The following is a 15,773-nucleotide window of genomic DNA, read 5'->3' as shown; positions in this document are numbered from 1 at the left end:
CAGTGTTTCAATAGGGTTCAAACTAGTAATTTAAAAAGAATTGCTACCTTCCAACCATCATTCCCACTGAATTTCAGGCATAGTCAAAAAGAGTTATCAACCCAACATTTAAAGTATGGTACTGGTAAGTCAGATTTCAGTTTTGTTTATTCAAAGTTTAATTTCCATGAAAAGGCTATCTTTCACTTTAAATGGTGTTTGATAGATAACACAAAGCAAACTGGTATCACATACCTCACAAACTACACTAATTGTAATAATTAAAAAGTAATCAAAAGTTGGAGGCAGAAATTCACTAATTTTGCTGAAATCATATGACTTCACTGAAATTATTTTCTTGCATAAGAACAAAGTCACAAGACAAATTGTGAAATCTGATCATAGGAAAATTAATGAGTGTAATATAAATGAACATTAGACAATGCCACTTTTCTATTTTAATAATGCAGATTATAAAAGCATGCAGCAGTTTAGATCTTTGTATATAAAATTAGGCACTAAATTAATTAATTAGTTCTCTATCTGGGCTAGCAAATTCTAACAAAGAGTTACTTTTTAATTAAATTTAAGATGTTTGAGTGCTTGCTTCAACATGTCACATTCTAGAATTATAGATGAAACAGTCTCAAAAATTATTTAAAAAGCATGTAAAGCTGGTTCTTGATGCCAATAATTAACAGCTTTGCCAGTTTTCAGTATACTATAATATGTGATTGAAATGGTAACTTGGAAGACCAGATACCCAATGTGACTAATAACAAATCAAAAAGAATTGCCCAAAAAAGGATATATCACATTCAACTTACAAAACATCAGACATCCTGTTGCATGTAATTTAAGAAATATCAACTATTTGACAGGTAATTGAGAATTTGCTAAATAAATATGTGACAATGTTTATGTTAATAATGTTAAGACAATGTTAATAAAAAGATGATTATTTTGAAGATTTTGTACCTGGTACTTCTGCAAAAAGCAAACCTAAACCCCCCCAAAAAACCCAAACTAAGAAACAAAACCAACACTGTTCTAGCAGGAAAAAGTCGTAACGAAGATTCTGCCTAAGAAATTTCTGCAATGAAAATGAGACCGTGAGAACTGTAAATTCCCGTGCTTTGGTAATAATGAATATTTCACTTCTCTTCCTATATTTAGTTGGCTACGAAGATCTGGTGTTGCTTCATAGCAATCCACTTAATTTATCAATTCCAAATGCCTAATCTTGTATTTAGGCCCTGGTGACTATGTTCAAAGTTATTATAAACTTTCTGGCGTTACAAGCTCCTTCCGCTACTTTATCAGATATACGCTTACCTGGTCAACTTTGCCACAGTGATCCTGTTCAGTCTTGGTGGCTAGGATGAACTTCCTTCCCCACTACCTCAGGTATATCTGATCTAGATCGTTCAAACAGAGTAGTCCACCCCACTAGGCCCAGAAGAAAACTGAATCTTGATGAGGTCATTTGTATCCTGGATCCCGGTACACCAGACAGATCTAGATCCATTTCTTGGACTTCCTGGGTACATAAATCTTTTTTTTTTTTTCTTGGCTTAGGCTAGTTTGAGTTGGATTTATGGTATATGCAATGTAAGAAAATTTAACTAACTTAAATGTGCCACTTACGTCTACTGCATTTCCTACTTCCATTATTAATATCATATAATTCCATCACATTACAAGTCAAAAATATATTTCATCTCAAAAACAAAAAATTAGCAAACAACATACTTTTCCTGTTTCTCTGTCATCATATTTCCCATATTTCTGGTAATTACATGTAAATCTCCCACCCCCAATCTTCAGTACTACAAATCTCCTTCTGAAATTTCCAGTTACCTATTTGTTGTATATCCTTCCAGAAATAGCCTATACACATACAAGCATATATGTATATTTGCAACTAAATACATCTATTTACAATATTGATGGTACTTTTTACACACTGTTAAAAACCTTGTTTTAAATTTAAAAGAATTTTTGTTATTTTGCTTCCTATTAAAAAAGAAATCCTCCACCCCAACCCATGTGTTGCACTCACTAGCTACATTCCCTTCCTTCCCTCCAACCCCCAAAGTGAAACACTTCCATGATTTTGGGTTCATCAATTTCAAGAATATTTTATACATTTACTATGTAGTTATGTACTTACAGATAATACAGCTGATTATTTACACGTTTCTAAACTTTATATAAATGATACTCTACACATTCGCAGACAATTGCTTTTTTGGACAGTATTATGCTTTTGACTCTTATTTGTATTAATATGTGTATCCTGATTATAGTTACTTTCACACGTGAACATGTGCAGTACATTGGGATTACAGATATATTTGGACTTATTTTTACATGTTTTTCATATTTGGCATCCTTTTCCTTTGTTTCTTTTTTCCTCTACTTATACTGGATTAAAATATCTATATTCCCCTTTTTACTTACTATTTGGAATCTTTATATTTATATTCTACCTTGAAATTTTGGATAAACATACTTAAAAACATATTTTTGAGCAAAGCCTACAGTGAGTCAGAATTTCTATATACCGTTAGCCCTCTGTATCTGTGGGTTCCACATCCACAGTTACTTGATGGCTGAATAAGGGATGTAAACATCCGCAGATTTTGGTATCTGTGGGGGTTCTAGAACCAATGCCCTCCAGATAACGAGGGACGACTGTATGGACAACTGTATGCTAAACATTTTACAGAAGTATAGCACTTTTTAAACTTGAATTTTTAGGCAAAAATTTTATTGAAGTAAAACATGCATCACATATGTAAGTATATACGTGGATGAATTTTTTTAGGCAGGCTTATTGAGTTATAATTTAGACAAAGTAAAAATTCACCCATTTTTGATGTACAGTTGTGTAAATTTTGAAAAATGTATAGAGTCATATAATAACAATCACAGTCAAAATACAGAATATTTTCACTACCCCAAAATGTTCCTTCATGCAACACTGCAGTCAATGTCCTTCCTTTACATGCAGCCCCTGGAAACCACTGATGTGATTTTCACCCCTATAGGTTTCCGTTTTCTAGAACGCCATAAAAATATCATATAGTAGGCAGCCTTTTGAATTTGGCTTCTTTTACTTAATGCTTTTAACATTCATTCATATTATTACATGTATCCGTAGTTCATTCCTTTATATCACTGAGCATATTCCATTGCATGGATGTACAACAATGTGTATATTCATTCACCAGTTGATGAATATTTGGATTGTTTCCACCTTTTGGCAGTTTTAATAAAGCAGCTATAAACATCTGCATATTGATCATTTTGTGGAAATATGCTTTCATTTCTCTTATTTACATAAACACCAAGGACTGGAATTGCTGGGTCCCATGATAATTGTGTGTGTTTATATACTTAAAAGTTACATACTCTGTGAAGTTATATACATTATAAAGAAACTGCCAAGTGTGCTGCCTAAATTGATAAAACTTAAAAACATTTGTGCTTCAGCAAGGGAAACCATAAACAAAATGAAAAGACAACCTACGGAATGGGAGAAAATATTTGCAAATGATGCAACCGACAAGGGATTAATTTCCAAAATATACAAACAGTTCATACAACTCAGGAACAAAAAAGAACAAACAATCCAGTCGAAAAATGGGCAGAAAAACTAAATACGCATTTCTCCAAAGAAGACATACAGATGGCCAACAGGCACATGAAAAGATGCTCAACATCGCTAATTATTAGAGAAATGCAAGTCAAAACTACAATGAGATACCACCTCATAACAGTCAGAATGGCCATCATTAAAAAGTCTACAAATAACAAATGCTGGAGAGGGTGTGGAAAAAAGGGAATCCTCCTAGACTGTTGGTGGGAATGTACGTTGGTGCAGCCACTATGGACAACAATACGAAGTTCCTTAAACTAAAAATAGAGTTGCCATATGATCCAGTAATTACACTCCTGGGCATATACCCAGACAAAACTATAATTCAAAAAGATACATAGGGGCTTCCCTGGTGGTGCAGTGGTTGAGAATCTGCCTGCCAAGGCAGGGGACATGGGTTCGAGCCCTGTTCCAGGAGGATCCCACGTGCCGCGGAGCAACTAAGCCCATGCGCCACAACTACTGAGCTACTGAGCCTGCGCTCTGGAGCCCACGAGCCACAACGACTGAGCCCCCATGCCACAACTGCTGAAGCCTGCATGCCTAGAGCCCTTGCTCCACAACAGGGGAGGCCACCACAATGAGAAGCCTGAGCACCGCAAGGGAGTGTAGCCCCCGCTCACCGCAACCAGAGAAAAGCCTGCATGCAGCAATGAAGACCCAACGCAGCCAAAAATAAAATAAATTAAAAAAAAAGATACATAGGATGTTCATAGTAGCACTATGTTCATAGTAGCACTACGTTCATAGTAGCACCTATGTTCATAGTAGCACTATTCACAATAGCCAAGATATGGAAACAACCTAAATGTCCACTGACAGATGAATGGGTAAAGAAGATAACATATATACAATGGAATACTACTCAGTCATAAAAAAGAATGAAATAATGCCATTTTAGCATCATGGATGGAACTAGAGCTTATCATACTAAGTGAAGTAACTCAGAAAGAGAAAGACAAATACCATGTGATATCATTTACATGTAGAATCTAAAATATGACACAAATGAACTTATCTGTGAAACAGAAACAGACTCACAGACATAAGAGAACAGACTTGTGGTTGCCAAGGGGGAGGTGGGTGGCGGAGGGATGGAGTGGGAGTTTGGGGTGAGCAGATGCAAACTATTATACATACAATGGATAAATAACAAGAGGTTATTTTCCCTGATATTAATAGAGTTTCAACAGCATTCTTTTTATTTGTGTTTGCATGGCGTATCTTTTTTATATCCTGTTAACGTCAATCTTCTTTACATGCCTAGGTTTAGACGCGACTACTGTAAACAGCATAAAGGTAGACCTCAGAGATATTGCGAGTTCGGTTCCAGACCACCACAATAAAGTGAATATTTCAATAAACAAAGTGACATGAATTTTCTGGTTTCCCAGTGCATATAAATATTATGTTTATACTATACTGTAGTCTATTAAGTGTGCAATAGCATTATGTCTAAAAAAATGTGCATACCTTAATTAAAAAATACTTTATTGTTAAAAAATGCTAACCATCATCTGAGCCTTCAGTGCGTCATAATCCTTTTGCAATAGTAACATCAGAGATCCCTGATCACAGATAACCGTAACAAATATAATGAAAAAGTCTGACATAGCGAGAATTATTAAATGTGACACACAGTGAACAAATGCTGTTGGAAAAACAGTGCTGATAGACTTGCTTGACAAAGTGTTGCTACAAACTTCCAATTTGTATAAAACTCAGTATCTGTGAAGCACAATATAAAGCAAGGTGCAATAAAATGAGGTTTGCCTGTATTTTTTTCCAGTCTAAAAATCTTTGTCTTTTAACTGGGACATTTGATCATTTTACATTTAATGTAATTACCTCTAGATTTGGGCTTAAGTATACATTCTTATTTTGTGCTTTCTATTTGTCCTGCTAGTTCTGTTACATTTTTGTTTTAAAATTACCTTTTCTTGTTATATTTTGGGTTCCTTTATTATCACATTTCCTCTTCTTTATTTGAACATAATGCTTCCTTCACATTCTTTTAACAGCTATCCCAGAAATTACAAGACTCAAGTTGACTTATCATAAATCTAATATTAATATTCCTGGACAATGGGAGGACCTAAAATCCTTTAACTCTATTTACTTTCTTCCCAATTTATTTGTTACTGTTCTTTAAATGTATTATAATTCATCTTATTTAGGTTTGAACCCCAAAGGACATTATTAATATTATTTTCTTGAGTCATTGTGCATTTATACTTGTCACTTTTTTTGTGTTTCATTCCTTCCTGGTTGGAAGGTTCCTTATGGCAGCCATCCTCAACCTCTTTGGCACCAGGGACTGGTTTCATGGAAGACAATTTTTCCAAGGACTGGGGGGTGGGGGGAATGGTTCAAGCAGTAATGCGAGTGATGGAGAGCGGCAGATGAAGCTTCGCTTGCTTGCCCACTGCTCACCTCCTGCTGTGTGGCCTGGTTCCTAACAGGCTGTGGACTGGTACCAGTCCATGGCCCAGGGGTTGGGGACCCCTGCCTTATGGAATCATGTTCCTTCTATTTAAAGAAAGTTTCTTTAATACAAAGCTGAAAATGACTAACTTAATTTTTAGTTGTCTGAAAATGTGTTATTTTCATGTTTTTTTTCTTTTTTTGAAAATTGTATGTGATTCTTTTTCAGATTTGCCTGGTGTTTCCTAGAAAACACTGTGGTTTATTCACATAGTTGTGATTCATAATCTATTTATTTAAATATTCATTGAAGCATTTCGTACATAGCTATTCTATATTCTACGGATGACTTTATTGTGTTTTTGTGTTCTCTTTTTGGGTTTGTTGTGTCTGTTGACTACCATTTATAATGGTTTTCTTTCTCATGTGCTTGATTGACCTTTGTTGTGAATTCACATTTTCCAGATAATAATTTATGGAATTGTGCTGGACTAAATTGGCGATGCCTTTCTCTCAGGAGAACTTGTGTCTGTTTCATCAGGGAGCCAGTGGGGACAATTCCTAGATAAAGTTCAAGAAGTCTGGATTAATGCTGCAGTTTCTGGCTCATATTGGGATCCCAAGTGAAGATCAAAGTACTTCCATAGATGTTTGCCCCTGGTGTAGCTGGGGTACATTGGTTTGCTTACCATTGGAGAGGGGGATGTTTCTGGTTCAACTCCCAATTTTTTGGTGAAGTAAAATCTTTGGAAGCTTTCCTCTATTTTTTGTGAGTCTAGCAATGCATGAATTAGATTTTGTCCAGGAACTGGCAGGTCAGCAGCACAATGGTCACCACAGTATGTTTTTGCCACACTTCAGGAAGGAAAAGCCTATACTGAAATTTAACACACATTATGCAATCAAAAGTAGACCAAACTGTTTTTATAATTTAATGTTTGGAATTCTCACATTTGGTACATTAACTGGATTTAATTATTTTAATAATTTAATAATTTTCCTGAATTGCTTTTAAATAGAAAAGATACGAGAAGGTATCAGATTGCCACTTGCAAGCCCTTCTCTGAGAACAACCCACTGTGTGGCTATCCAGTCTAAAATCCAAATATATGAAATGTAAAGTAAAATTTTGAACACAGTCACCCTAACGATATTTTCAATATCATAACTTTTAAGCTCTGTATTAACTAGTGTGACATGATTAGTATTTCTTTTGCTTCCTGTCTTTAAACAATAGCCTCTTTGTTCTACAATAAATACAATATAATATAAGAATGAAAACTATTTAGAACAGTTTAATGGTCAGAATCACTACAGCAGCTAGCATGGTTCAGTTGAGTGATAAACTATATTATAAGCTTGTTAGATGTCTGATTTCCAATAACTGCCACATATTCTAATTTAACAAATACTTAGAAGTTATCATAGTCTTCCTTATTTTAAAGGAGAAAAGTATATATAAGTAATTATTTAATTGATAAAATGTTGAAAAGTAGAAATTGAATCATTCCCCATTAACTACCTCTAACATGATGAATCCTTAAGGAAAAAAAATTCCTTGTGGTGGCAGAACCACTTCTTAGGAAATTATTTACTTGAACCTCTCAGGTTTTAAGGTTATAAATAAAAGTTAGTGTCAGAACCAGAATTTGAGTACAGAACTCTTAACTATCCATTAAATAAACAATCCTGAGTCTGTACATTAACTACTTTGCCAACCTCTTCTCCAACTTTTAACAAGCTGTTATATCCTATTGTGATGACTCTAAAGGTAACGTAGTTTACTCCAATTTGTAGCTCTTTTTCTGCTCACTGTCATTTATTTTAAAGTCTTATTTTTGTATTTTTATTTTTAGTGTATGATATCATTCAATTTTTAAGCCATAAGTAATTTAACATATTTATTTTGAACCGTTTCTTTGTCCATTAATTCAGGCTGTGGAGGCTCTATCTTTTCCACTGAATGAACTCTATCTCAGAAGATGCTACCTTGATCTTAAATTTGTTGTTAGTTAGATCCCATTAGATGTCTGGCTCCCAGGACTTCTTGACTATACCTCCGAAAGTCATTTATACCAATATGTACAAAACCACTGACCATCTCACTGGCTTCACTAATAATCTATCCATCATTTAATGAGATTTGCTTCTTTTTTTTTTTTTTTTTTTTTGCGGTATGCGGGCCTCTCACTGTTGTGGCCTCTCCCGTTGCGGAGCACAGGCTCCGGACGCGCAGGCTCAGTGGCCGTGGCTCACGGGCCTAGCCGCTCCGCAGCATGTGGGATCTTCCCGGACTGGGGCACGAACCCGTGTCCCCTGCATCGGCAGGCGGACTCTCAACCACTGCGCCACCAGGGAAGCCCGAGATTTGCTTCTTTTAATGTCTAGAAAACAGGTTAATCATGCAGTATTCATAGTCTTCAGAGAACATCCATTAAATTATTGATTTTCTGTCTATCACACCACTTGTTCTTGAGGTTATTTCCTCTGGAAAAAAAAATTATATGCAAGAAAACACTTAAAGCATCAGCTGGAATGTGAGTTCCCCCCAAAAGCCCGTTCTCCTTTCTCATGGCATGATACATTCCTTTCACCAAGCTTGCTCTCTCTGGTACTACCTAAGAACATGAGCACACAGAGAAAATTAAATTCTTATTTAAACTCAAGATGCAAACATTTCCCAAAATGACAATATTCCCCTCCTTTACAGGAGTTGTAAACATTTCTCTACAGGCTGGTGCTCTTCTGTTTAGTTAGAATTTTAGTCAGCAGTATTTTGTTTATTTGTTCAGGATCTTATATGTTTTTTCACTACATCTATAATACACTTCACCACCTGAACACCTGCTGAACTAAACTTAAACTTGTCCTGCCAGCAAAAAATTTTGAAATTATGCAATCTGCAATTCAGTCCATGGCAATTCTACTTGGGTAGAATTTCTTCTATACCTTTCAACATACCTAACGACAATTAAAGAACTGCCTGCGTAGAAATATTGCCAACTGAAAAGTTAGTGAAGCGAGTTTAATCGAGTGAACTTGAGTAAGATTTTTGCTAAGGAATTTTCTAATACTCATATTAAATGAGTACCATAATCACCATCTATCAGATTAACCTTAACATTAATCTCAAATTTTATGAATGTATTAAAAGGAAAATCAGTATGATCATGTAATCTCTAATTAAAATTAAAAATTTCATTAATTGAAAAGTTTTTATATATATAGGCTATAAAGAAAATGTTAAGACTATGGAAAAGGTTACTGAAAAATCAGCCATGATAACTGGAAAAATATATTCTTATACAAAGGAAAACAACATCTTAATAAGTTACATTCTACATGGAAAATTTTAAATAGGTAAACATTAATATGTAACTAGCAAAAATTACAATTATATAAAACATAAATATAGAGCTTTATAACCAAGGTTATATGAAAGATATTTTTACTGAAATAGTTCATAATTAAATAAGAGTACTAAGAAATTTCAAAGAAAAGAAACGTTAATTTATAAGTCTCTCATTTGTGAAACCATTTTACTCTGGTTTCTAACACTAAGCCAGTAAATTTCCTAGTCATCTTAAAAATCAACAAGAGATAACTGAAGTTATCTGAATTAAAGACAAAGTTTTAAAAAAGACCAAAACACATTTTAAAGAAAAACAGAGGAAGCACGATTTCACATACAAATTAAGTTTTCTTGAATACTTTAAGTTGACAGAGTCATTAAACAAAGCAACTGAAGTTTTTAAGAGATGACAAAACAAAGGAAGAGAAACTGCTAAACCTGACTTCATTTGTGTTAATCAATATAAACATTAATTTAAACGAAAATTCTGTATATGAACGTGGAATTATTTGGGAGTTGTGTTTAAGCATGTGAAAAGCATAAAAAAAAAGAGAATTCCCTGTTTCCTTTTGGATGCTGCAGACAACAGCAACACAGCCTAGGGCACACTGCTGCGGATTTTAACTGTTGTATGGAACTACTCAAAATGCTTTTGATCCATTTTATCTTGCAAGTTAGCAAAGAAATGTTGCAATAAGAAACACCAACAAAGATCTGAAAAAGTTAAGCTCTGGATTACCATATTGTGTTCTCTTGCCATTCAATGCTTCATACAAAGGCAGTGGTGTTCAAAGTAAGGAAAAAAAAGTGGAGGGAGAGAGAAAAAAGAGAAACTGGTTTCAGAGAGCGCAAAGCACAAAGTAAATAATATTCTTCTACATCCCTTCTTTTTCACAGATTGGATGTTAAAAGAGTTGCAGCAATTAGGCTTTTGTTAATTACCAGCTGTTGAAACAGATGTGTTGACTATCCTTATTAGCCAACAGTTGGGTGAGAAGAACAATTGATGCCCCCTAAAACCAACAGCCAGCTGCTCTGTAGTAATTATCTCCAATTAATAATACAGGTGATAAAGGCAAAAAGCTCCTATACCACTGTTTCAATAACTTCGGTAGTTTCAATAACTATGGCTTTATCATTACACAGTTATAGAGAATATATTTATTACAAGTAAGGTTGTGTATTTGACTCTCATTAACCCTATGGTAGTTTCCATTATGCAATTTCTGGAGAAGGAAATCAGACAAGTGCTAATAGTAGAAGCAGACATTCGGTAGGCTTTTATTTATCATATTTCAAATGTCACTGCCAACTTACTTCTCTAGTACTAACAATAATAGCTAAGCATTAAGTTCTTTGAAAAAGAGAAGCATAACTAAAATCTGTTCTTTTTGATTTCCAGGTGTTTTCACTGATAATGTTTTATATTCAGTTCACTGAAGCAATATATTTCCTCTTGGTAGGACTAAATATCAGTGTCTTGTTCCCTAGTTTACATTTCCTCAGTGACTGGTAGAAGCAATTTTACCAAACCCAAAAAGAATTTACTTCATAGAAGTAAACATTATTTTATGTACACAAGGAGATCAGCAAAGCAAACAAGCAAGCAGGAAAACAAAACATAAAACCTTATTTTTATTTTGTAGACATCATCTTATACAATATTCAAGTTTCCAATTATGATGATGTTAAAAAAGAAACATCACAATAAGCATACTAATAAAATAGGAATAATTATATGTATAAAAATTACTTTTCCTATTTTCTATTGTCAAATGTTCATATTAAAATTTCACTTAAAAGAAATGTAAAACAACGATTTTAAACAAGCCAGGCATCCATCTCTATCCTACAAAAGAGGTATCTACAAGAATTTACAACCATATCTATTCACTAATTAGAGAACACTTAAAGACACTGTCTTTCTGAAAATAAGGATTAGAGCTGGATGAATACACCCCTTTCACAAACCTTCCTCATGTCTCTGTTGGGTCATCATAAGCAGCTTGTTCTTCCAGAGTTAAATACAAAAGCTACTGATTATCAGTTCTGAACGCCCTCAGTTAGGCATCAGGACAATTAATAGGGACAGAAACACTAAAAAACCATGCTAATAAGTCATTTCACCAAAAGAGGCTGTAATTAAAAAAAAATAATGAACAAAGGCAAACTTTCTATAGAAATATTACTTAGGTTGCCACTTGGGCACTCTGGCTTTCCAATATGAAAAATCAGAAGCTTGCCACATTCCATGTAATTACAGGACTTTCAATATTTATATAATTACAAACAAGAGAGATAAGCACATTACAAAAAAAGAGAAAGATGGTCCATTTCTATGAAACCAATTTCCCATGAAAATTTGTAATATTTAAAACTATATAATTCATAAGGAAGCTCCTGATATATGGAAGCTAGCAAAATGTGCAAATAGAGGAGTAAACTGTTGGTTTTAATGTCTGGACATCTTTATTAGGCCGTAGAATTTATTCTGTGATTTCTCAGTTCTAAGACAAGACCTAATTTCTCACATAGTACTGTTAAGAGCCAACATCTACCCTGACACTGGAGCAGTCCTCCTTTCCCTCTGCACTACGCAGGAATACTGGAAAAGTACACACATGATACAGCAGCTGATCATGCTTTCTCTTCTCTGTGGAAAGGTACAGGTTGTGGTTACCATCCAAGGCAGCCATAGCTACTACTGAAGCAAGAGGGCTGTCCTCTCATTATATCCTAGGTGACCTAAACACAGGGAAGGCACAAGTGAAACCTACTCCTAAACTCACTGCTGTTTAAAAATAAGCCAGGAAATATATATCCGCTCTCTTCCACAAAAGAAAGAATGGCAATATGTAGTGAATATCTGATTGCTGTACACAATTCCTCTAAATGCTTTTTTTGAAATTTAAAAATACCTAGGGATCACTCAGAACAGTACTCAAGTATTCACAGCTAATTTCAACAGGGGGTGCTTCAGATATCTTATTTTCACACCAATTTCAATGCATTTCCATTTAAGAATTTTACTGTATGATTTAATAACCTGGGATACACATCTGCATTTTCTCATCCATAACATACATTTCCACTGTTCAGCATGCCTTTCCCACCTTGCTCACTGGCACACTCATTAACTTGCTCTGCATTCTTTCAAATCTCCCCACAAAAACTGTTCTTCGTCCTATGCTTCACTTCACCTTGTGTATGTATATATCTATTATAGCATTCATCTAATTACATTTGCATTTTTTGTACATTTATCTACCCAATAGATGGCAAATTTCTTTTCCTTTTAGTATTTCCAGCATGTAGTATATACGATCTTATTATATTTTCAGTGAATATAAATATTGAAAAATAACAAAGATATCTTTGTCTCCTTATTGTTCAAAAAGTAAATTTTTATAAATGTAAATCATATCATAAAAAGATATGGTTTGGGCTTCCCTGGTGGCGCAGTGGTTGAGAGCCCGCCTGCCGATGCAGGGGACACGGGTTCGGCCCCGGTCCGGGAAGATCTCACATGCCACGGAGCAGCTAGGCCCGTGAGCCATGGCTGCTGAGCCTGCGCGTCCGGAGCCTGCGCTCCGCAACGGGAGAGGCCACAAAAGTGAGAGGCCCACGTATCGCAAAAACAAACTGTAGTCTATGCCATATTTTGGATTTTTCCTGTTGTATGTAACATATTTTGAGAATCCTCTCTCAACGCATATCACAGTTAAAATCATCTTATCACTGCTTAAATTTATCTATAAATTTTAAGGCATATTGTCTACCACTGGTTCTTATACATTATCTTTCCTTCTTTTGAGATCTGTTTTACTTTTCTTTAGGCTATAATACTTCTTCAAGTAAGGATAAACAGGAACTTTCTTAGACTTACTTGTTAAAAAACAAAAGTCTTTGCTTTGCCCACTTGTATAAATGTTATTTTGGATATAGGATTCTTAGATTGCAGCATTTCTTTTAAGATTTATTAATATAGTTGCACTGTACTACTATCAGTTTTGCAGGTGAGAAATTTAATACAAGTATGATGCTCTTTCCTTTGCAAACCATTATTCCTATGCTGGAAAGGAAACATTTTCTCTTCACCAACAGAGTACAGATATCTTAGCCAGATATATCTATACATTTAACATATGTATATACATTTACATATGAATAAAAAATTTATTCTACCCAGTCCTTGCGATGTACTTTCATTTTGATAACTTGAGTTTTTCTTTGGTTCAAGTGAATTTTCATCTATTATTTCTTTGAATATGGTTTCCCTTACATCTACTCCTTTCACTTCTAGAGTTACTCCTGTTTTCCACACACTAGGTTTTCTCTGTCTAGCATTTCACTCCAATTCTTTGTTTTCTCCCTTTGTTCTTCCAGATCACTAGATTTTTGTCCCTGATCATTCTGTTGTTCAAATCTCCTATGATATCTTTTTTTTAATGCTGGTCTATTTTGATCACTCCCTCAAAATATCTGACCCTCCATAAGAAGTCTTATTTTAATTTTTAAGTTTTCTTCTTGTACTAAAACAGCTTCAATTGGAGCCAAATGTGTGGCAGAATATGGTCTTTCTCCATGCAGCAATCAAATTCTCTGAATTACATGTGGACTCTCAAGCCTATTCATATCAGCCCATATGGGTTCCCTCAGCACATTTGAAAACTACAGCAGTGTATTTGGAAGAGTGGTGATGAGCAAGATTTAGTAAGTAGTTTCTTCATTAGGCAGATTGGCAAGTTTCTCTTAGGGCATGATCATTAACTGGACAGAGATAGCTTCTTTCCAAGACAAGAGGGCCTACTGGAGCTCTGGTATTCAGGGCAAAAACAACTTTAATTCCACCACTTCTTTTCCTATCATTCATTCAAACTTTGAAAAGTTGTATTTGTTTTCCTTTTGTACAAATGGCAAATAGTCCTCCTTTTGGATCATAATATTGACTCCATAGGGAGTTAGTATTGATCCTTCAGGGTTCATTGAACTTTGTCCTATCCTTATCAATGACCTCCAGTCCCAGTAATTTGAACTTATGCACTTCATTCATGAAATACTCCAACAGCCTCCAAGCCAGTCTTTCCTACCTTCCTATACCTGCCCTAGTTAACTCTATTAAAACCTGTGAGATTACTTTCCTCCAACTCTGTATTATCAAGTCATACATTTTATCATTCCTCCAGGAAAAAATCATCAAAACTGCCTTATTTCTATCGTACCAAGTACAACCTCCTTTGATTCACTTTCAAGAGTCCACTCTCTGACATCAGAGTTGTCCACAGGCTGACCAACCATTTTGGGAAACCCCTCCATGGGATGTAAAAAGTTCCGATCTTTGGCAATGGGTGCACAAGTTTGGCAGGGGGGAATACAAACTCATATGGTAGTCCAAAAAATAGGGCTGAAAGCAATACTGGTTTTAGTATCTGATGGACACAGCAAAATTATCTGCCTTTTCCTCTGCAGTTGCTGCTTTCTTCTCTGGCCACTAATTTAGCAACCACGATTTGTGGTTCACAATCATGGATCATTCATCTTTGCATCACTCCTAGTGATGCAACCTAAGTTCAACAAAAGTACATTGTCAGTGTTAACAGTTCATCTCTGACTTCCTCTGTGCAGTAATTGTTGTGCTTTGTATCAAGATAGTGCTAGTTTAATGTTTAACACAGTGAATATTATGAACATGCTTTCTAAGAGTTCAGATAATGAAAATGAGAATGACAATCCCAATGCCAGCATGACCCAGACATCACCAAAAATGAAGGCTAAACGAGAGGACACATGCACAGGTAGATTAGGCAGATAAACAATCAAAACAGAACATACTGTAAGATATGCAGAGAGAATTTGGGGTTAGACATGCTGGAGAGGGAGATGTGAAAGAATATACGGAAACTGAATCTCCCAAGTCTGGAGTGAGACAGGCAAGTGTTTCTAAATCAATCAAAATGGGTTTTTTTGTTTTTTTTTGTCTCCCCAAATCACACCAATAATAATAAATTACATCAGGCTGCATTAGCCTGGGCATACTACACAAAACAGACACAAATTATTGTTTGTTTCCTTGACTGTTCTATGAAACTGAGTAAAATTACCTATTTTGGCTCAGAGGCTGCAACTACGGATAAACAAAAAGGGATTTTGATGAGTTGTGCTGGCCCCTTACAGTGTAGTGCTGACTTTGTCAGCACTTAATGGCAATCACGCTTTCTATACCATGTCAAGTGATGTGCCAAGTCAGAGCAACAAAAATCATCCCCCCTACTTATTAGGTACTTTCATTTGACAAATGGAATTTCAAATTGTCTTCTTGATTTCTATGAGGGTTTTAAACCGTAGAAAACATAA

General features: G+C 35.1%; 1 protein-coding gene across 1 annotated transcript in view; it reads right to left on the bottom strand.

Moving 5' to 3' along the window:
* The window catches only part of MIPOL1 (mirror-image polydactyly 1), a gene marked incomplete at its 5' end in the record, with an annotated part of 262,383 nt that overhangs the window by 111,364 nt on the left and 135,246 nt on the right, over positions 1-15,773 (bottom strand). The window lies entirely within an intron of this gene.

This window comes from Hyperoodon ampullatus (genome assembly GCF_949752795.1).
Source record: "Hyperoodon ampullatus genome assembly, chromosome: 3".
Classification (NCBI taxonomy): Eukaryota; Metazoa; Chordata; class Mammalia; order Artiodactyla; family Ziphiidae; genus Hyperoodon; species Hyperoodon ampullatus.
The sequence above is the reverse complement of the archived record's forward strand: the minus strand, read 5'-3'. Positions and strand labels throughout refer to the sequence as shown.